Source organism: Rattus norvegicus, chromosome 3 (assembly GCF_036323735.1).
Source record: "Rattus norvegicus strain BN/NHsdMcwi chromosome 3, GRCr8, whole genome shotgun sequence".
In the NCBI taxonomy this organism is placed as follows: Eukaryota; Metazoa; Chordata; class Mammalia; order Rodentia; family Muridae; genus Rattus; species Rattus norvegicus.
In genome coordinates this window covers 178146204-178168580 of record NC_086021.1, presented here as the reverse complement: position 1 = coordinate 178168580, position 22377 = coordinate 178146204, and the positions used below count along the sequence as shown (strand labels likewise).

At 48.2% G+C, this 22377-nt stretch overlaps 2 long non-coding RNA genes across 7 annotated transcripts; one reads left to right on the top strand and one right to left on the bottom strand.

Annotated features, from left to right (window-relative positions):
- Positions 1-93: 93 nt before the first annotated feature.
- LOC134486312 (uncharacterized) lies at positions 94-903 on the top strand. The gene is made up of 2 exons (XR_010065121.1): positions 94-365; positions 519-903. It is a non-coding gene; the product is annotated as an uncharacterized LOC134486312 (long non-coding RNA).
- Positions 904-9166: 8263 nt separating this feature from the next.
- LOC103691973 (uncharacterized) lies at positions 9167-20227 on the bottom strand. Of its 6 annotated transcripts, none has more exons than XR_010065473.1 (4): positions 16391-20227; positions 16053-16255; positions 15112-15203; positions 9167-14990 (listed from the first exon to the last, which is right to left on the bottom strand). It is a non-coding gene; the product is annotated as an uncharacterized LOC103691973 (long non-coding RNA). The 6 variants fall into 6 exon arrangements; XR_010065474.1 differs by having other exon boundaries at positions 9167-14930; XR_005502738.2 differs by having other exon boundaries at positions 9167-15203; positions 16391-17714; positions 18567-20227.
- Positions 20228-22377: the final 2150 nt, after the last annotated feature.

The window sequence follows — 22377 nt, the reverse complement described above, 5'->3', positions numbered from 1 at the left end:
CCCCCACCCATTCAGCCGATCCTCCCCTCCTCCCTCCTAGATGCCCCATTTCCTCTGGTGAAGTGTTCATGGATCCCCTGCTAGAATCTACCTTTATGGGGATGACGACTATTCCTGAAACTTCTACGTTCTGTGGGAGGCTCCTACTCATCACACTCCTCGGAGCTGGATAGAGGAGACGGTGAGCACTCAGCTCAGGCTTTTCCTGGCTCCCTTTGCCTCCCAGTGATCATGCAGTGACATTTCTTACCATTATTTTGGCACTGGCACCATAGTGATGGTTAGCTAAGAGAAAACCACCTCCCCTTTGGTGTCTGCCAATGGTGTGATGGAGCCAGCCCTTACCAGCTCACTGGAGCCCACTGGTATGTTATCTAGACGTTTTAAAGGCTCATGACATTATGTAAATAGTTTGAAATCAGCCGTGGTGAGGATACTTACGGAGACTCGCAAATGGGCACAGGGCTCCCAGTCCCACCTTGGATCCCGATGTTAAATATTTACCAACTCACCCACAGCCTCAGCCCGCCTGATTCAGCGACAACTGAATTGATCCATGTCCCACCCAGAGTGGACATTTCTCTCCCACCTATCTACTCGGTATTGCCCAAGTCTTCCAAGAGAGCAGGTGTCGGTTCATAAACAAGCGTGCTCTATCTGGATGCCCAATGAGAACGTCTCCCAGGGCTACTTGGGAAACCACTGAAGGGAGAGAGAGGCTCTTCGCGCTGAAGTGGCTGGAACTTTGGGGCCGTGGTGAAAAAACCCTCAGGACTGTGAAGCAAACGAAAGAAAAAAAAAAGGAAAGTCATACAAGTCCTCCTAGCACCATGGGAGTCCTGGGCTCCGCGCTAAGTTCCATTATTTCCATATCGTGAGTCAATAAAGGCTTTTTTAAGGTCACCTTGGGGTTTTATTGCTTCCAATGGAGCAGATGCTGAACGCACCGTGTAGCCTATCCCAGTTTGGGGGTGTTTTCTATAACATGAAAGGTACCTCTCCCAGTGTTACCTTGTTTAAATCAATCCTTCTCTAGGCCTACCCCCAACACCGTCTAACTGGTCCTACCCCTGTTGTCCAGATTGCACTGGTCTGGAAAGTAAGTCATCTGGGCACCAGGGCTGGCGACGCCCCCAGGGGATTCTGCCATGCAGCCAAGGTTGAGAGGCAATGAGTAGGGCACCCGGGTTCCACCGCAGATGGTTTCCTTGTGGAAGAGAGGTTCTTATGCAAACCCTTTCCCCATGTTCCACAGTTGATGTCCTTGCTCTCTTCCTCATATGCCTCTGCTTGGCGCTGTCTCCAGTTCTGTCAACTACACGATCTCCTTATCTCAGTACCTCTGAGACTACCATACAAGAATTCCCCAACGGCAGCTAAATTCATCCGACCGCCATTTTGTATCCACGATCCTTCATTGAAGCCTCTCGCTTAGCCTATGAGAACGGATCAAGAGATTGGTTTTAAACAAACAAAAATCCCCCAAAGCATCTGCCCCTGGGCGTTAGCGTTGGTCCTTGAAGGGGTGGCTTGCACTGAAGCTGAGTCCCGTCCTAGGTCAATTTACAACCAAGACAACCCCCACAAACATTCCCACCAGCTAGTCTGATCTGGAAAATCCTCCGCTGAAAAGTGATGACTCTAGGATGTGAGGAGCTGACAGGTTAAGCTGAGACAATACCAAACACTTTTCTAAAACTACTAGTGTGGTAAGGAAGAGCGTATAACACAAGATCTCTCCTCTCGGGGATGCAGTGTGGCATTAACTAAAAGTGCCATGTTGTAAGACTGAACTCTTGGTATGTGGTAACTATCTTGCTGAACTGAAACGCCAGACCTATTAAACAGCCACTTTCTGCTCCCAAGAGTCCCTGGCCCTGCCTGATGGTTTGTGTTTGCTTGGCCCAGGGAGTGGAACTATTTGGAGGTGTGGCCTTGTTGAAGTGGGTGTAGCCTTATTGGGGTGGGTGTGGTCTTGGTGGAGTGGGTGTGTCACTGTGGGCGTGGGCTTTAAGATCCTCTTCCTAGCTGCCTGGAAGCCAGTCTTCCACTAGCAACCTTTAGACGATGTAGAACTCTCAGCTCCTCCTACACCAGGCCTTCCTGGATGCTGCCATGCTCCCACCTTAATGGACTGAAAGAACCTCTGAACCTGTAATCCAGCCCCAATTAAATGTTGTTCTTTATAAGAATTGCCTTGGTCATGGTGTCTGTTCACAGCAGTGAAACCCTAAGACAGTATGAACAGACATTTTTTTCTTGTCCATTCCCTAGGCACTGGGTAGACCATGTTTTCCTTATCCATTTTGTTGGCAATGGACATTTAGATTTTCTTCAGAACCGGGATACTGTAAACAATGCCATCAGGAAAACACACGTGTAACTGTTTCTTCAAAATTCCGATTTCAAGTCTTTGAAGATAAAATGCCTAAGAATGGGATTTCCAGCCCATGCAGACACACACTCTCTCTCTAGTATTATATGTTTCGTAATCATTGCCGTCTGACATTGTCACTGAGAGTGCACCGCAGCCCCAAGCTCTCCACACACCTCAGTACTTTGCTGTTACATTGTTGTCATTTATACAAAGAGACACATACACAAAGGAGCACGACAGGAAGGAGATACCACTGCCTTTAGGCTTTGATTCACACATCTTGATTCTCCTCCAAGCCATTTGGAACCACAACCCAGACTCTCAGCAATCCATTCAGCTGCCTGCACAAGGTACCCGCCTGTACCTCTACACTGTCACCACCCGCCTGTTCCTCTACACCATCACCACCTGCCTAGGAGTCAAAGCCTGCTGCTGCAGGTGGCTCACGATCTTTAGCTCCTCCAAGGCTCCTCCTCCCAGGATGCAGCATCCTACGCCCTAGTAGTTAACCCTTGTGTCGCCAAAGAAGATCAAACCTCTCTAAGCATCCCCTGGGGTGGGGAATCACCTCAGGTGAAAATGCAATGTTCATCGCTTCTGCTGGGAAGCATGGGGAGAGTCCAGACACCTTCACCCCGCTCCCCAACCTCACCGGTGGAGTCAGCAGCTTTGAACATGGAAACCTTTCCCTTCCCTTGAAGGTACTACAGAAACAGCCTGGGTGTACCTGCGGCTAGACTGTGACCGTGAACAGGCCAGCCGGAGCACAGACATACCAGCCGGTGTGAAGGGACAGGGCCTGTGCGCAAGAGCCCTGAGCCAGAGTGTGAGGGAGGGGCAGTGGGCACAGGCAGACTCCAGCCCCGTTTGGGAGGGAGAACAACCGAGAGGTAGGAGGGCACTCGATGAGGAAGTGAGAGAGATGGAAGCCCAAGCCCAGGAATCACCGTCCAGGGTCAGTGAGCCTGCTTGGCTGTGTCATGACCTGCAGTATCTGAGCCCGATAACCTGGGTTCAATTCCCAGAACGGAAAGAACGAACTCAGAATTTATCCTCTGACCTACACACACACACACACATACACACACACACACACACACACACACAGAGAGAGAGAGAGAGAGAGAGAGAGACAGAGACAGAGACAGAGACAGAGAGAGACAGACAGAGAGAGACAGACAGAGACAGACAGAGACAGAGACAGAGACATACAGTGGGGGAGGACACCAGAGAGACAGAGACAGAGACAGAGAGAGAAAGAGAGGCAGAGAGAGACAGAGGCAGGCAGGCAGACAGACAGACAGACAGAGACTAAGTATAACTTTAAAATGAAAGCAGTAATCATGTCTGGAGGTAATGCTATGAGATTAGGCAGGTAAGAGCCACCTGCCAAGGCGGAGAACAGCAGAAGCGGGGCTTTGGTAGTCATAGTGACAGCAGAACCTACAACGACAGCCAGTCCTATGGGCATCGCTTTGAAGCGCTCTGGGGCTGGGTGCCTTGTGGGGACTTTGGATCCTCAACCTTCCCACTGACTGAGAACCTCCAATACTCTTCTAGTATACTCTGTTTCGCTTAAATTGGTTTCTGAGATTTGCAAACACCACCTCTTTTTTTTTTTTTTTTGGTACGCATGTGTGGAAAGTGATGTGCGTGTGCGTGCGTGCGTGCGTGTGTTTGTGTGTGTGTGTGTGTAAATGGGTAACACATCCACATTTGTTTGCATGCACATGGCAACCAGAAGTTGGTCTCCGGTGTCTTTCCCCACCTTCTGTATTGAGGCAGGGTCTCCTGATTGGCCCAGATCTCACCAATTGAGTTAGGCTATATTGAGGCAGGGTCTCCTGATTGGCCCCGACCTCACCAATTGAGTTAGGCTGTCTAACCAGTTTGTTCCAGGGCTCCTCTGTCTCCACCTCCCACACACTGGGACTACAAGCAGCTGCCACACCCACCTGGCTTTTACAGGGGGGCGGGGGGGGGGTGCTTAGGATCCAAACTCCTCACCCTGGCACGGAGAGTGCATTAACCGCTAAACGAACTCTCCTGAGATAGCCCTGGATGCAAAACACCCTTCTTCCCATGGGGCGATGTGTGCTCAGACATATCTGTGAACTTTTGGACACCACCCACTTTCCCTGCCGGGGGCTGACTGTTCCCCGTGTGGCATGTCCCTCAGAGAGACAGTTTCTGCCAGTACAAGGTGGGGAAGTGTCAAATACTATTAAAACTTGATTGCTAATTCAAATGCTATTGCGCTTGATACGCCTGTCGTGTAACGTGCACAATGGAGCTTAATAAAACTGATAGAACTCCCTTTGAAGATATTTTTGTCACAGAGGCACTTGGTGAAACTACTTCTACCCAGTTCCTCTGTCTCTTCCACAGTGTGCTAGTGACGTGATTTTCGTGAGCTCGCGGGGCCCGGAGAAGCATGTTTTCCGAAGGAGAGGTAAAAGCAGCCCTTCTTTTATTTTGCATAATTAGCCAGACCTCCTCCAACTGCCTAATGATGTGGTTCATCCCAGTCACCCAGAAAGCAAATCAAAGCCATCTCGCATCTAAGCCCTGTGTGATCAAATAAATAATCACAGAGGTTACAGAAACCAACTCGGGAAGAGCTCATTAAAGATGCCAAGTCCAAAAATCACCCTGTTTGAGGAAACCTTTCTCTTCTTCTTGCCCAAGTTCAATGAAGATTCTCAGCCTGGGTCCCTGGAGAGTGACAGTCACGCTCACCAACAAGATGGACAAGCCCGGCGACTTTGAGTGAAGCCAGGGTGGGATGGAAGGGATTTCCCAGTGTGGAGTTTGAGCAGCCTCGGGGTGACGAGCCTAAGGCGAAAGCTAGAGGGTCTCACACGGACCACCGGAGCCTAGATTCTATACCCGTGAAACAGAGACGTCGTCTGATGACATACTATTGCTGTGAGTGCCAAGTCCTATCTGAAGTGACCACACAAGAGAAGGGAACTTAGTGGACTCCCAAAAAATGAAAATGTCGAGCGTAGAGGCTGGGGAGTGTAGCTCAGTGAGGAGAACGCCTGCCTCGCCCGCACGAAGCCCTGGGTTCCATTTCGAGTGGTGCGCGCCTGTAACCGCAGCCCTCAGGATGTGGAGGCGAGAGAGTCAGGCACTCAACTGCACAGGAATTTCTACATAGGGAGTTCTAGGCCAGCCTGGGCTCCTTGAGGCGGCTTCAAACAGAAAGTGAAAGCCAGGAAACTTGTACTGAGGGTACTGGGGGTAGAGCTGGCCTCTGGTACACCGGATTGCAGAACCTGACCCTCTCAGCAGGACCCTGAGTCCTCTACTCCTTGCCTCAGCTCTCCCACAAGTGAGTTTCATTTTTAGATTCCCCTACTCCCGGTGGAAGTATACAAGCATTGTCCCGTCCTCTTGTCAACCGTCCTTCCCGAAATCGATGACATGTTGATTGACACATGCCCATCACAGGGTCCTGATGAAGGAACAATACACAGGCTTTGGGCAGGAGGAAGGACTGCACACTGGAAATCAGTTCTCATAGGAAGCCAGGTGTCAATCCTACAGACAAGGATGGTTGATCCCGGTGACAACCGGTGACAAGGGAGACGGAAGAAAGACATGACAGCTATCAGGACACCTGCACACATATAAGAAAATGACTGTGGTGACAGAAAGGAGGGAGGGAGAGAGGAGTAAAGGGAGGAGAGGGAGGAGGAGAGGGCGGAGAGGGAGGGAAGGGAGAACACACTGTGCGTGGGCTGCTGGTGTTGCACATGTGCCAGGGATCACAGTGGGTCTTCAGGAAAGGCCATCAGAGAAGAAAAAGCAGATTTGACACTCAAATTCTGCGAAGTATGATGTCCTGAGGTTTACTGGACTTTCAGGAGTGGTTCAAACCAGTTGATTTCCATCTTAAGTACAAATGGACTGGACAGACAAACAGGAAACAAACAAAAAAAAAAGTCAGTCTTCCTCTTTTGCCAAATATTTGTCTTTTTTGTTTTTCTCTTCTTTTTTTCTTTAACTTTCTCTTTTGAGTGTGGCTAACCTGTTTCACAGTCACCTACCTAGCAAACTCCAGAGGGTAGACCCTCCAGATTTCAGACACACAATCTAGGAGTCCCCCGAAGAATAAAGGTCCAGAAATGGCTTTATGAATGCCACCTGATCAGCTCATTAAGCCCAACCCATGTGAGGAGGCCAGCTCCTCTGAGAGTTAGGGAGAGCTTATAGCTAAGAGCAAAGGAGCCCAGGAGACCCTCTGTCCATATACAGGAAATGAACAAGCCCCGTGATAGCATTCATTGTGGAGACTCTGCGACCGAGCGACACTTGCTTCAAGGTTGAGAAAACATCAGTTAACAAAAATGACTCGCACAGAATCTTCCTTTCCTAATAAGCATGTGTTTTGGTGGTTTTTCTTTTTTTTTTTTTTTAAGATTTATTTATTTATTTATTTATTTAATAAGTACACTGTAGCTGTCTTCGGACACACCAGAAGAGGGTATCCGATCTCATTACAGACGGTTGTGAGCCACCATGTGGTTACTGGGATTTGAACTCAGGACCTTTGGAAGAGCAGTCAGTGCTCTTAACCACTGAGCCATCTCTCCAGCCCGGTTTTTCTTTAATAACAACAACAACAACAACAATAATAATAATAATAATAATAATAATAATTAGATTAGCTGTTTTTGGTTTTTTTTTTTCCTTCTTCAAGACAGGGTGTCTCTGTGTAGTAGTAGTAGTAGTAGTAGTAATAATAATAATAATAATAATAATAATAATAATAAATAGATTAGCTGTTTTTTGGGTGTTTTTTTTTCCTTCTTCAAGACAGGGTGTCTCTGTGTAGCCCTGGCTGTCCTGGAACTCACTCTGTAGACCAGGCTGGCCTCAAACTCAGAGATCTGGCTGCCTCTGCCTCCCAAGTGCTGGATTTAAACTGCACCGCGGCACCTGGGAAAGTCAAACAATGCTTTTATTTGAACACCTCCCACTGGCTTCAGCCACTAGAAAAACTATTCAATATACAAACATTTTCAAGTGAAAACAAGGAGCCGGAGAGATGGCTCCATGTCCAGAGCACTTGCTGTTCTTACTCCCCGCACCCAGGTTGGGCCACTCACAAAGACCTATATAAGTCCTGCTGCAGGAACCTGATGCCCTGTTCACTCTCTACAAGCACCCTCTGCACATGGGCCCACACCCCAAGACACATACACATGAATGAAAATAAATGTTATTTTAATAAAAACTCCTGACATTGTTAGTGTTAGGGGCAGAATATCTGCCCCCAACCCCTCTTTCGTCCTCTTTCCTTCCATCCAAAGAAAATCAGTTTACTCAATACAGTTCAAAAACCATCAGGGATGGCAGTGACAGAAGAAGCATCTGTGTATCAGGAACATTTGTTCTCTGTTCTACATGTTTCCTCATGAAGGGAGCATAATCACAGTAACACACCTCAAAGGCATGCATCATTTGATTATGAGCGAAAACTACTGATCCAAGTTTTCCAGCTAAGAGAAAAGAACGGCTGCAACTTGCTCCCTTTCTCACTCTGCACTGGAAACATGGAATCTTCCTTTTTTTTTTTTTTTTTTTTTGGTTCTTTTTTTTTTGGAGCTGGGGACCGAACCCAGGGCCTTGCGCTTCCTAGGCAAGCGCTCTACCACTGAGCTAAATCCCCAACCCCTAGAATGAGGGTCTTAAAGCCCACCACCACAGTGACACACCTACTCCAACAAGGCCACACCCACTCCAACAAGACCACACCCACTCCAACAAGACCTCACCTACTCCAACAGGGCCACACCTCCTAATAGTGCCATTCCCTGGGTCAAGCATATACAAACCATCACAGGCACCTTATCTATATTGATAGTTTAGACCATTTCCCGCATTTGAATGACCATCACAAAAGTCGCAGCAGAGCAAGATAACTTACAGCAGCCAATCCCATTGATGGGCATCTGACAACTTCCCTATCCAAGCAACAGTTCAAGGAGCCGCCTTCGCCCTCCCACCCCATGTTCAAACTTCCCTCCATAAATCCCTGCAGATGAAGCTCCCGATGGAGGCTCAGGGGACTATAGGTTTGCCAAGCTTGTCCCCTGAGGTTCTTCCACCAACTCCACACTGATGGGACCTCAGGTGTTTCTTTCCTGCCAGCTTGCTGGCACTAAAAACTCCATCTCATGTAAAAGTGGTATTTAATTTTATTTGAAATTTGTAATTACTGAGCTGCATAATTTTATATGTGTAATAGATTCTATGAATTGCTGGAGGCTATTAAATTTCATTACTGTACCAAGAGTCCACAGGGACATTTGTTGAGTGTCAGATCACACCACAAATACCTTGTCTGGTCTCTCTCTCTCTCCCCCATTTTTTTTACTTAAATTTATATAGCTATTTGTGTAGGTGTGCATGGGAGGTGCACATGCAACAGCTGGGGAGTGGAGGTCAGGGGACAATGTGTGGGAGCTGCCGTTCTCCTTCCACCATGTGGGTCCCACGCCTTGAACTAGGGTCATCCAGCTTGGTGGCAAGCCCTTTACCCGCTGAGCCATCTCACCAGCTTGTCTCACTGCCCTTCTAATCTCCCATTCTATGTTTTATAAACGGGATACTGCTCTTGCCACGGAGGTGCTGCACTACCAGCCCACTCCGGCTCCCTTTTGTTCCACCAGCCTAGCACCAGAATCTTCGCCACCAGACCTGACCTGGCTTCTCTTCCTACTCGCCTTTGCTCCTGGAGAGGTCGCATCACCAGCCCACTACCCTAGAATACACAGATAAAGAACACACAGATTTATTATTTTAGAACTTGCCGGCTAGATACAATTGCTGGGCACTGGAATCTCCTGCCTGGAAAGGCCTGCCCTCATCGATTATTATCTCCGTTTCTCCTCCTGTCCTAAACTTCCGGCTTGTATCAGCTAGCTCCCACCAACCTCCTTGGCCATCCACCTGTAGCAGAGGCCGGAGGCCATAGCTGCCTGAGACCTCACATGATTGCAGCATTCTCTGTCCTCGAAAGCATGGCAGAAAAGCCCTCTTCCTCTTTCCCTGCGGCTCCTTTTCCCCCTGGACCGGAAGTCCCACCTGTACCTTCCATCCAGCAATTGGCCCTGGACTTCTTTATTGACAAGTCCAGAACCAATTAGGGAACAAGACCTGCTATAGGCAACACAAACAACTACTTTGAGTGAAAAGGTGGACGTTTTGGTTTTTGTTTTTCCTAGACAATCTTTATGAAGAACAATTTTTTTCAAAACTTTTTTAAAATACCTTGCATAGAATGGCTCAAGAGAATGTCGCCCCTGTAGACTCTCGCCCTGCAGACAGCACTCATAGATTAAGCTTCCACACTGGGGTGACACACCACAAAAGCCCCTGCAGTGGTAGTCTAGAACCCCCGGGAAACACCTGCTCACTTATCTAAGGTGGAGCCTATGCTTCCATACTCAAACCCATCACCGGCTCCATAGAAAGCATCCCACACTGCCTGTGTCCTAGCTGTGAGAGAGGCTGGAAAGGTGACCCTCTGTTTTCTGTGGTAGACCACAAAGACACAGAACATGGGTTAACACTCAAGCTTCGGAAAACATGCAAAAAAAAAAAGGAAATTTTAAAAGATTAAAATATAGTTGGTTAATTTTTTTATTTAAAGCGTATTGCAGAACATGAGGCTTTAAGAGATCTCCAGTAAGAAAAACGTCTATGTGTCCTCTGTATCTTTCTGGATACAGTTGGAAAACATTTGACTCATTGTAGTTAGGGTTGTTATTGCTAGCATCTTGACCTAAGCAACTTGGAGAGGAAAGGGTGTGTTAGGCTTACATTCCTAACCATCAAAGGAAGTCAGGACAGGGATCCAAACAGGGCAGAAACCTGGAGACAGGAGCCGATGCAGAAACCATGGAGGAGTGCTGCTGCTCAATGTTTGCTCCACATGGCTTGGTCTGCTTGCCTCCCACAAGGAAATGAGCTAAGCACATCTACATCAATCAGTAATTAAGAGAATGCCCCACAAGCTTGCCTACAGCCTAACTTTACGGAGGCACTCTCTCAATTGAGACTCCCTCCTCTCTGATGACTCGCTTATGTCAAGTAGACAGAAAACCAGCCAGGACAATCCCTTATTGTGGGAGTGGGGGATAATTCTATCCAGGATACAAGATGAACATTCCCAAACAAATATGATCCCCACCTTCTGGTGCTTAAACCATCAAGGGTCCTTGCTGAATTCTGAAGATCTGAATTTAATCCCCAGAACCCAGAGAGTAGAAAGAACTGACTCCCAAAAACTGTTCTGACCTCCACACATGTGCCATGTGCAGTCATAGACACACATGAACATGCACACATAAATGTAAATAAAATAATTATAAATGAATGTAATTATTAATAAATGTATTTATTAATTATAAATAAATGTAGTATGTTTTTTAAAAAAACTTTAGAAAATGGGGCTGGAGAGATGACTCAGTGGTTAGGAGCAGTGACTGCTCTTCCAGAGGTCCTGAGTTCAAATCTCAGCAACCACATGATGGCTCACAACCATCTGTAATGGGATCCAATGCCCTCTTCTGGTGTGTCTGAAGACGGCTACAGTGTACTTATATATAATAAGTTTAAAAAAAAAAACTTTAGGAAAACAACAAAACTAAAAATAGAGGCTAAATTCTTCCTGAAGAATGAATAGGCTAAATAAAGAATAGAAATTTGTCTGCTGATCAGAGTCCTTTGGCCCACCCCTTCCCGTCCTTTGGTCCACCCCTTCCCATCCTTTGGCCCACCCCTTCCCGTCCTTTGGCCCACCCCTTCCCGTCCTTTTGCACAGGGCTAACAGAGGTTCGTGAAGGAGGAGTATCTTGTGACGCTGATGAACGTCTTGACAAATGACAAATGTAGACAGGTGTGAACGTGTTCTCATGTTTTGATATGTTTATATACACTTGATTTGTTAGAACTCTTCTATGGAGACAAACGTGTACTCCAGAAGCTGAAAAAAAGGGCTTAGCGGGGTGCACACCTGTGACCTCAGATACGGGGGAGGCTGAGGCAAGGGGGTTGTAGGTTCAAGGCTCCTCTGAGCTACACAACGAGATGTGATAAAGTGAGGCCTGTTACTGTCCTTGAGGACTTGCAGTTTCCCTCTTGGTAATTAGGGCTCATCCAAGCCGGATTCACCTGTAAGGGACAATCAGGTGCTTTACCAACAGGATGGCGGGAGGAGCCTCTGTCCCCGTGGAGGTTTTGTTGTATGTGTACGTGTGTGCATGTGAGCTCACATTCATGTGAAACTGCACGTGTTAGGGCTGAGGTCAACCGCAGGTACCACGTACCTCATTTTGGACGGGCGTTCTTTCTTTGGTTTGGAGAGCACGAGTAGGCTGTGCTGATTGGCCCGGGAGCGCCGGGTATCCTGCTGCCTCCTCCACCTCTCAAGTATCAAACGCCATGACACCACACCCAACCTTTTTACGTAGGCTCTGGGGACTGAACTTGGGTCCTCACACTTATGTTCCAGTTTCCTGACTGAACCATCTCCTCGGTCCTTAGTGCTTTTATTTTTATTTAATATTTATTTTTATGGTTTGTGTACCAGTTTGTCCGATCTTATACATATATGCAGTGCCTACCAAGGCCAGAAGAGGGCGGCAGAGCGGCACAGTTTATCAGATCTCCTGGTTCACTAGGGCCTCTGGAAAAGCAGCCAGTGTGCTTAACCCTAAACCTTCTCTCCAGCCGCTCATCTTGCAATTTTTAACCTAACAGTGATCCGTGTTTTTGCTGGCATAAATTTTGTTTGGTTAGCTAAAAAGAGGAGTCAAATCTACTAGCTTTTGTGGCTTGAAATAAAAAACAAATCTAAGTTCAGTAGTGTGTGTGCCACAGAGGGGAGTAGGTGGATTCAGAGGATGAAGTAAGGACAGATCAGTTTCCTCCCGGGGTGGACGGTGGAGTGGCTCAAAGTTCCGTTGTGCGATTGAGATGCGGGGGGTGGGGATGGAGGTGTCAGAGAATGAGAGTGAAAGGAGTAGGGGGAAGGGAGAAAGGAAGGGAGAGCAAAGGAGGGAAAAAGGGAGGCAGGGAAGGACGGAAGGAGGGAGGGAGGGCGCACAGGGGTGAATCTGGAGAGATGGGCATGCAGTGATAAAGGAGAGACAGAAGAGAGGGGGCGCACACGAACCACTATTTAAAAACCCCGTGGCTGGAGCTGGAGAGATGGCTCGGCAGTGAAGAGCACTGGCTGTTCTTGCAGAGACCTCCGCGGGAATTTGCACAACTGCAGTATCCATTCACACACTCACATAAATATGCACGAATCTGTTTTTGATGTGTGATGAGGGGCTGAGAAAGAGTTCAGTGGACAAAGTGTTTGCCACACAGGAACAGAGACCCGAGTTCCATTTGCACACCTTTATTAAAAACAAAAACAAGCAGGCTCCTAGTGCTAGAAGCATCCCTAGGCCTACAAGGAAACCAGGTGCCAATGAGAGACCCTGCTCCAACAGGCGAAGTGGACAGCTCTGAGGGACACCCCCTAAAAGCTACAAAATGGCACACATGCACATATGCAAACATTGTACACAAAAAAAAAACTCATTGATTAAATGTTTGTTGCTTGAAATTTTGTCAAAGCATCTGTCCGTGTATTACATGGGTACTTACAAGGAAGGTAATAAATGATTTCCAGAAAGACTTCTCAAGCCTACTATGATGAAGACTTTTTACACAGCCCAGAAATCCGTTTCTTAATGATCGGGGACCTAAGTCTCACAAGTCTGCCTTGTCGCTAGCATAGGAAGCTTGAGCTTTAAACTGTAACAGATTAAATAGAATGGAACTCAGTAAGACAAGTTAAATTAAGAGAAACTGCCAGGTGTGGTGGTACATGCCTTCAGTCCCATCACTGGGAGGCAGAGGCAGGCACGGTCTAGAGTCAGTTCAGGACAGCCAGGGGCCAGGGCTATGTAGAGAGACCTTGCCTCAAAAAGTGGGGTGGGGGGAGGGAGAGAGGGAGGAAGGAAGAGAGAGGGGGAGGGAGGGAGGGAGAAAAAGAAAGGTCATTGACTTGATTTGAGTCATTCTCTTTCTGACAGTAGGGAGATTATAATTTGCTTTTTTTTTTTCTTTTTTGATGTGGTACAGCTTGGTACAGATTTTAAAATGGTGTCTCATACAGCATGGTCTGAGTTGAGTCTAAAGAGAAAGGCAAAGAAGCCAGAATAATAATCAAAGGGGTCGGTTGGGGGAGGAAGGTGAGAGTTATTGTGTGGTAGGTAGTACGGGCTTCAGACTCAGCCTTCTGAAAAGCAAATTGAAAGTCTGTCCTGGAAGTGATTTCAGATGACAAAAGTCCCTGGAAAACGGGACAGAGGCTTGTCCCCAGACCACACGGTCTCTCTTTGTCTCTTCACAAAGGATCTAAGCGGACAAGCGGATAGAATTAATATTTACAATTTATTTCCTTTGAGCGGTAAGGTATATAGAGAAACAACCGCCCAAAGACCTATGGGATTGCAGTTAATTTAAACTTATGTCTTTTGCCTCTGTCATGCCAGCATGCCGGCGGGACTTCCCACGTACTGACGGATTCGGGGTTATGTTATACTTCTTAAAATGGAATTTCACACATAGAAGCCGAAAAATAAAAAATAATGTCTGTGAGGAATTCTCAAAACATGTTCAACAAGAATTGTATCAGAATTCATAGCCCGGGCCATCGTCATTTTTATTATTATTTTTGTAAAAAAAAAAAAAAAAGAAAGAAAGAAAGAAAGAAAGGAAGAAAGAAAATGTTAAATACACAACTCAATGGCGCCCTCTAGTGAAGTACGCCATGTATACAAAACACTCAGAATTTGACCTATTTCCAGAAAATGCTGTGTCTCGGATTTTGCTGCAGATAAAATCGACTGTGCTAAGAATACAGTCCTTTAAATCAGCGTGCTCTTTTCAACGGCTCTCCTTTCCGACTTGAGTGAAATTCTGTGGCTCTGCCTTTAAGACATCCTTTTCTTCTCAGGGAACATCAAGCCTTCAACCGCCCATCACGCTTTCCTTATTCAGTCCCTTTGTTTGGAAATGCTAGCTTGATGACCGAGACACATTTACTGGGCCTGCAACCCTCAACTCCTTTCAGGCTCAGGGCAGAGCTGCTACGTCATCTTAGGGACTGTCGATGACGACAACTACCAGGTTTAGCCATCTTTAAGCAGAACGGGGGTGTGGAGAGAGTCGAATTCAGCGTATTTCAGCAGAGTGCCCAGGCCTAGCAACTTCCGTGCGGCCATTAATCTTAAACTCTCGGCTGAACACGGAACGGCCCGCAAAAGTGTAAAGGGAAAGTATCTGAAACTGCTGTGTTGGCTCTCTCTGGAGCACAGTCAGAAAGTCAACCACACGGGGTTCCCAAAACAGGAGCCAGGGGCACAGAACTTTTCTGTGAGAGGAGAGTTTCCTGGGCTTTTGCCGGGGTCTACCTGTCCACATCTTGAGCATACAAGCATCTCATCTGTCTGTTTATGTTCCAACATCTGCCTTTAACCTAGAGGAAGACCAGAATCGTGCCACAAGCACAAACTAGCCAAGTAACGAAAACGAAGACCTGCTTGACACAGAAGAGAGGAGGTGGGGTCACAATAATGTCCAGAGGGATACAAATGTGGACGGCTGTCCTTACGGAAATCAGTGGGGAGGTTCCTCCAAACACTAAAAATAGATCTTACCGTATGACCCAGTGAGGCTCCTCCTGGGCATAAACCCAAAGGACTCCATGCACTCCCGCAGAGACACTTGGACAGCCAGTGCTACTAGTGTCCTGTTCAGAACAGCAAAGACATAGGATCGACCCCGATGGCCATGAACAGACAAGCAGGTATGAAGATGTGATACAGATGTACACAGTGGAATATATATTCAGCCGTAATAGAAAATAAACCCAGGAGCTGGAGAGATGGCTCGGCGGTTAAGAGCACCGACTGCTCTTCCAGAGGTCCTGAGTTCAAATCCCAGCAACCACATGGTGGCTCACAACCATCTGTAATGAGATCAGATGCCCTCTTCTGGTATGTCTGAAGACAGCTACAGTGTATTCATAAAATAAATAAGCAAATCTAGAAAGAAAGAAAGAAAAAAGGAAGGAAGGAAGGAAGAAAGGAAGAATGAACGAACTCAGGAAAATGGACAGATCTGGAAAGCCCTAAGTGAGGTAGCCCAAATTCAGGATGAAAAAACATACACATTCCCTCATATGCAGGTCTTAGCCTATAATACACATGTGTGCATAGATAAACAATGTGGGCAAAGTCTTAAAAGCTTAGAGAAGAAGCCAAGAGAGAGTAATGTGAGGTAAAGAGGGAGGTGCAGAGTGGGCAGAAGGACACACGGGACATGACAAAAGGAAGGCGGCCGGATTGAGAGGAGACAGGAGTCAGAAAGCAGGAGAGATGTTTGGACCTGTGAGATAGCCCGGTGGGTAAAATCACTTACTGCCAAGACTTACCACCTGCTCCCCATCCCTGGGACCCGAAGGAGAGAACTGGCCCCTGTAGGTTGTCTTCTGATCTCTACACTTAAGCCATGCTGAGCATGTGCCACCACCCCCTACCGCCCCACCCCCCACCCCACCCCACACGCAATAAATAAATAACAGAAAGCGAGACAGAACCGCATGTGGAGCATCCAGGAGGAACCACTGTCTTCGGACGGTGTTCACTGTGCTGCCCAAAGAAAAACTACTTAAGAATGAAGGGAAGTCTTCTTTGACTCATTGATTCAGAGATGCGGTTTCCTGGTCAGCAGGGTCCACGGTAGAACAGAATAGCATGGGGGCAGGGTACTTCGGAGGATATGGTGCAGCAAGCCTGTTCACTGATTGTGACCAGAAGGGAGGGGGAGAGACCAAACACAACCTATATTCATATCCACACCGTGGAGAACCCCTCCCCAACCAGGCCCCCCACTTATGCCCTCTCTCCCTCCTCCCAGCGATCCTTCTTCACTCACAAATCAGTGATCCATCGATTGATCGATTGATCGGGTCATAGCTCAATCACGGCAGGCTCAGGGCAGAGCTGATCCCCCCAGCTTAGTCTGACCTGCTGGGGTCTAAGCCCTCAACAAGGGTCTTTTGGGGGACACTTCATCTCCAAACACACCGGTAATTTGCCCATGTTGGACGGCAATGGAATGAGAAGGTTCTGGAAGTGATACATATTAGTTACTTTGGTTTTGTTCTGATAAAATACCAGCAGCAAAAGCAACTTAAGGAAGAAAGGGTTGACCCCTGGCTAATGGTTCCAGAGGGAGGGATTCTGTAACAGCAAGGGAGCACAGGAGGAGCAGCTTGAGGCCAGCCTGGCAGTCGGGAAGCTAGGGGGCTGGGAGAGGGGGGAGGGGATAACAGAAAGAGAGGTGGGGCTATATACCTTCAAAGCCTGCTCCCAACACCATACTTCCTTTAATCTCCCTCAAAAGTGCCGCTGACTGGGGGGCCATAAGTTCCAATATATATGAATCTATGTGGGACATTTCCCATTCAAATGTCTTTGGGAGTCCTTTGGCGTCTGCCATGCAAAGACAGCACATTTTGACTGCGCATGCTCGTGAGGCAAGATGGCGTCTGAAAACGTCAGAATGTTTTTGCAAAAGGAGGAGGGAATTCTGGGAGGGAGAGCCTGGGGTGGTCAGTACAAGGTCATACGCATACAGGGCAGTCACAACAGGGCACGACAACTTTCTCATCCTTAGCAGATAGCAAAGTTCAGATCAGCGTTGGTGGAGGGAGGGTGAGCACACATCTCGGGTCGAGGTGCCAGGGGTGAAATGCCAGTCAACTACTGTTCTGATTGGTGTTTCTCAACATGAAACAAACCTGAGAACCCACCTGAGAAGAGGGAGCCTCAGCTGAGGGATTACCTCCCCCAGAATGACCTATAGACAAGTCTGTGGGGGCAGTTTCTTGGTTAATGATTGATATGGGAGGGCGCCGCCCACTGTGGACGTCGCTACCCAAGGCAGATGGGTCTGGCTTGTATACGAAAAGCAGGTAGAACTTGCCGGGAAAGCAAGCCAGTAAGCAGCATCCCTCATGGCCCAGGCTTCCGCTCCTTCTTTGAGCTTGTGTCCTGACTTCCTCCATGATGGACTGTAAACCGAAAGATGAAATAAACTGTTCCTCAGGCCGCTTTCGGTTGTGGTGTCTATTACAGCAGGAGAAGGCAACCCAGGACGACTGCTGCCCACCAAGTTACCATGGCAACCAGGTAACCTATCTGTGCCTCAGTAGCCACAAACGCGAAAGAAAGGAGTCCATAGAGGTCCTTATCTCCTAGGGGCAAAACAGGGGATGGGTTAGCACAGGGGAAGGGTTGAACAGAGTGCAAGGCACCTCGAGAGAAACAGGAACACCCTGAAAAGCAGGGGGTGGGGCGGACCCACATTTATAAAGTCCCCTCCTCTTCTCGTGACACTTGCAGAAATGACTGGGTTGAGATGTCCCAGACCAATGAGGAACCCATGAACCCCATCCTTGTCCCTTAAGGATGCTCTTCATCCTTGTCTCATACACGGAGCCTACTAGATGCCCCAGGGAGCCCCTGACTTCATGAATGGGGCCCTCCTGATTTTCAGTTCTAGGAGGCCAGCCTGTCAGTAGACATCTCCCCGATGGATTGAACAGCATCTCTTTCACGCGTGGCACGGGATCATGCCACCAAATGGAGCTAACTATGGGAGTATAGTGGCTATCAGTAACTCCGGACACTAGGCTGCAACATCAAGATTGCAAACTAGGGGCTGGGGAGATGGCTCAGCGGTTAAGAGCACTGTCTGCTCTTCCAGAGGTCCTGAGTTCAAATCCCAGCAACCACGTGGTGGCTCACAACCATCTGTAATGGGATCTGATGCCCTTTTCTGGTGTGTCTGAAGACAGCAAATACTCATGCATTAAAAAAAATAAATAAATCTTTAAAAAAAAGATTGCAAACTAAAACTTAACCCCTGGCCTGTGGGCCCATGCCAGGTTCTCTTTCACCCATCTGTACACATAACACAACACTCCCTCTGCCGGGGGGTTGGGGGGGGAGCAACTTAAGACAGTGGAGGTGGTGACTGATGTCTTCGGACTGGTGTGAAAACAGTATTCCACATGCCGGTGGTCCTCTGGGGTGCCCACACCTACCGGAATCAAGAGTCTGCAAGGCTCTCATATCAACTGGCCTCTCCAACTGATGTCCTCGCCTGCCAGCTACACACAGTCGCACTGACATTTGCTTCCCCAGCTGGGTCTTGCATGCATGAGAACACACTTCACACCCATTCTTCTGGTGAAGATATAAGACCAGGAGAGAGCTGCCAGGAACGTGCTGATAACCACCTAGAGAGCCCTAGAGTCGGGAGAGTCCTTCTCCACCCGTGAGCTCAAGTTCTAAATGACAAATTAACCAAGACCAGAGAACACATGACAGTTGTATCCTTCTGCACACCCTAGGTGTGGTGGATAATTGCATTGATTGCCCTGAGAAGGACCTGTACTTCTGCTGGTTTCTGTGAGACTGTCTCAAGGATCCAATGGAACATGGACACTCTGATGTGAATGGATTCATCCTGATGGACTTAGAATGTAACAGCATCATTGGTCCATGATAAAAGCCTGGCTGGAGAAAGTAGGTCACTGGGTTGTTAGGTCACTGGGGAAAGTAGGTCACTGAGGGAAGTAGGTCACTGGGGAAGTAGGTCATTGGGGGAAGGCTAGATCCTGCCCCATCCTCTTCCTCTATTCCTCTACCAGGACAGTGTGAGTTGTGAAATACCTTCCCCATGAGAACCATGGACCCTGAGAAGCCATGGACCCAGACTGACCTTATCTCCTTTTAAGTTGCTTAGCTACAACGTTTGGTCCCAGGGACACAGAATCCTGGGTAACTGCTGTGAAACATTCTATCCTGCAGGGAAGCTCCTTAAGGAGAAAGGTAAACAACTCAAAATAAATAGCTTCAGGAAGTCCCTGAAACAGACCAGATTCACTAGGGCCCTCTCTGGCAGAATAAGCAAAGCTGAGAGTTCCTCTCTGAGGAAGTAAAGCTAACCTGCAGAGAAGACTCTCAGTGGTGAAAAGCTACAAAGACTCTGAGTACAAAACAGCTGCCAGCTGGAGTTGATAGAGGAGCAAGTATGTGAACCCAACCACCCCAACATGGTATGCAACAGCCTGGAGCTGGTGCAGACTCAACCCCCAAACAAGCCGCCCAGTCACACAGTCTCTGAACAGCGACAGGATGTCCAAGAGGAAGAATGGTCCACTTACTGGATTGGACTTCCTCAAAAGACCTCCATGGTCTATGCTTCTCCCGGAGGCCATGCTGGTCAGGGGCCCATGCTTTGTCAGAGCACTGTCTTGATAGGCACAGGCCATACTGCCACCGGAAGCAGTGGTCCTTGGCACAGGAGGATGCTGGAGACCAAGTGGATGTTTACAGTCCATGATCTTTTTAGAAACCATGCGGAAGCCTAGGATCGACCGGTGCTCCTGATGACTGTGAATGGCAAGGAAGCTACTTTTGCAATGTTATTAATGATTGCTGAAGCACAGTTGAGAAAGAGGAATGTAAAAGGCTCCTGTGAAAACTCCAACCTCCACCCCATTCCCCAAAAAAGCGACAGCCTAAAGAGGAAGCCATCAAGGAGAACTGAAAAAAAAGTGTTGGGGATACTGCGGTACAGCTCTCTACAGGTGATGACTTCTAAAGGGGGTGAAGGAGAAAGTCTCAGTTTCCTTTGTAGGGCTGGCCACTAGGAGTTTGACCAGGCCACAGTGGGTATATAGACAACAGAGAATGGACATTGTCTCCTCCTCCTCCTCCTCCTCCCCCTCCTCCTCCTCCTCCTCCCCCTCCTCCTCCTCCTCTTCCTTCTCTTCCTTCACCTCCTCTTCCTTCACCTCCTCTTCCTCTTGCTCCTTTTTCTCACCTCCTTCCTTTTATTCCTTGGGGGGGTGGGGCATGTCTTAGAGCTCCCATTGCTGTGAACAGACACCATGACCAAAGCAACTCTTATAAGGACAACATTTAATTGGGGCTGGCTTACAGGTTCAGAGGTTCAGTCCATTATCATCATGGTGGGAGCATGGCAGCATCCAGACAGGCGTAGTGCAGGAGGAGCTCAGAGTTCTACATCTTCATCTGAAGGCTGCTAGGAGAAGACTGGCTTCCAGGCAGCTATATTGAGGGTCTTAAAACCCACGTGCACAGTGACACCCCTACTCCAACAAGGCCACACCTACTCCCACAGGGCCACACCTTCAAATAGTGTCACTCCCTGGGCTAAGCATATACAAACTATCACAAGAACCTTTATAAATGGTTTCTTTTGCAAGAAGTCAGAGCACAGGAAAACATATTGGAGCAGATGTTGACCTAAAATACAAAACTCTTATGATGATCTAGTAATCGGACTACCCAAGAATATGAAATTACACGTCAGAGAGAGATCTGCATGCCCAGGTTCATCCCGTCTGCCCACAGGAGCTGAGCTATGGAATCGTGACACAATGCCTGACAGACTAATTAAGAAAGCAACTTTCATTTAGTGAGTTGCCAGGGGTTTTGTCCACCATGACGGTGAAGGCATGGCCAAGCAGTTCACATCATGGTTGACTAGGAAGTAAAGTGAGAGACAAGAAATGTTCAGAGGTACTATGTCCTCTGAGAACCCACTCTTGGTGACTATTTTCTCCAGCTCTGTCCCATCTTCTATGTTTCCAGAATACCCCCCAAATAACACCGGCATCTGTAAATAGGGCATTAAAACGAGGAGCCTCTTAGGGGAGTTCCATATTCAAGTGATAGACGGGATCGTCCTGAGTCCACTGACAGACAAACTGTAAGGAGCAAGTAATGAAGCCATTTATTGTAGCAGGAATGCTGACCGCGCAGCCGCAAAAGTATCTCCTGCAGGACGACCTAATTGAGGACTCCCTGAGAGACCGAGGATTGCTGGTGCAGACAATGCCAGCCAATCGGGAGCTGCTGTTTAGAAGAGATGCTCTCTTGGGACCAATGGGGTGCGGGTGGAGTGTATGAAAGGAGATTGCAGAAGAGTTCAGAGGAGCGTGCTGGAGAGTTTCTCACCTGCTCCCGGAGTCTGTGTCGTTGACTCTGTGCCACCTCACCCCCTAACCCCCAAGGGCAGGTAAGGTCAGACAGTGAGTGGTCCAGGGCATGGGCAACAGTTTATATCGACACAGTAAACATGTAAATAAGTAGATATGATCATAAGAAATCCGTGGGCTTTGTTACTTATGTAAATGTGGCCACTGACATCAAAACACAATCGTGGCCTGGGAAGACCATCACGCAGATACGAGGGCCTGAGCGTGATGCCCACAGCCCAACTTAAAAAGTCAGGCACGGGACGCAAGGGTGGGAGAGCTGAGCGCTGAGACCAAGAGCTTAAGCTAGAAAGCTAGGAGATTGAAAGATGAGACCATCAAGGCACTGTCTCCCCTGTTCTGTTCCACTCCTGTATGGAGTCTAATCAGACCTGTGTCTCCCTCGCTCCAGAGTACTCCAGAGGCCTCACGTAACCGCCTTCCTGTGGCCACTCCCCTCTCCAGGTGGCCCAACGTAACAGTGATTTCCCATCAGCGACACAGCAGCCAGGTTGACTGGGGCCGCCACAGTGAGTGTGGCTAGATCAGGGGCTGACCTGGGAACAGGGAAGTGTTTCGTTGATTATCAGTATGCCAGGAACCCATCTCTCAAGCATCAGCTCTTCTCCACTGCCATTCTGGGCTTGCGCTGTTGGAGGAGATGGGGCCCTTCCGTTTGACGGTCGCCTTCCTCATCCTCTCTGCCTCGTGAGGCTCCATGGGGTCACCCAGCGATCCCTGCTGCTCTGACTCCATGCGAGTCCGGGTGCCGGAGTGTGCTGAGTGCTTTACCATTAAACTGCATTTCTCGGGTTGGGGATTTAGCTCAGCGGTAGAGTGCTTG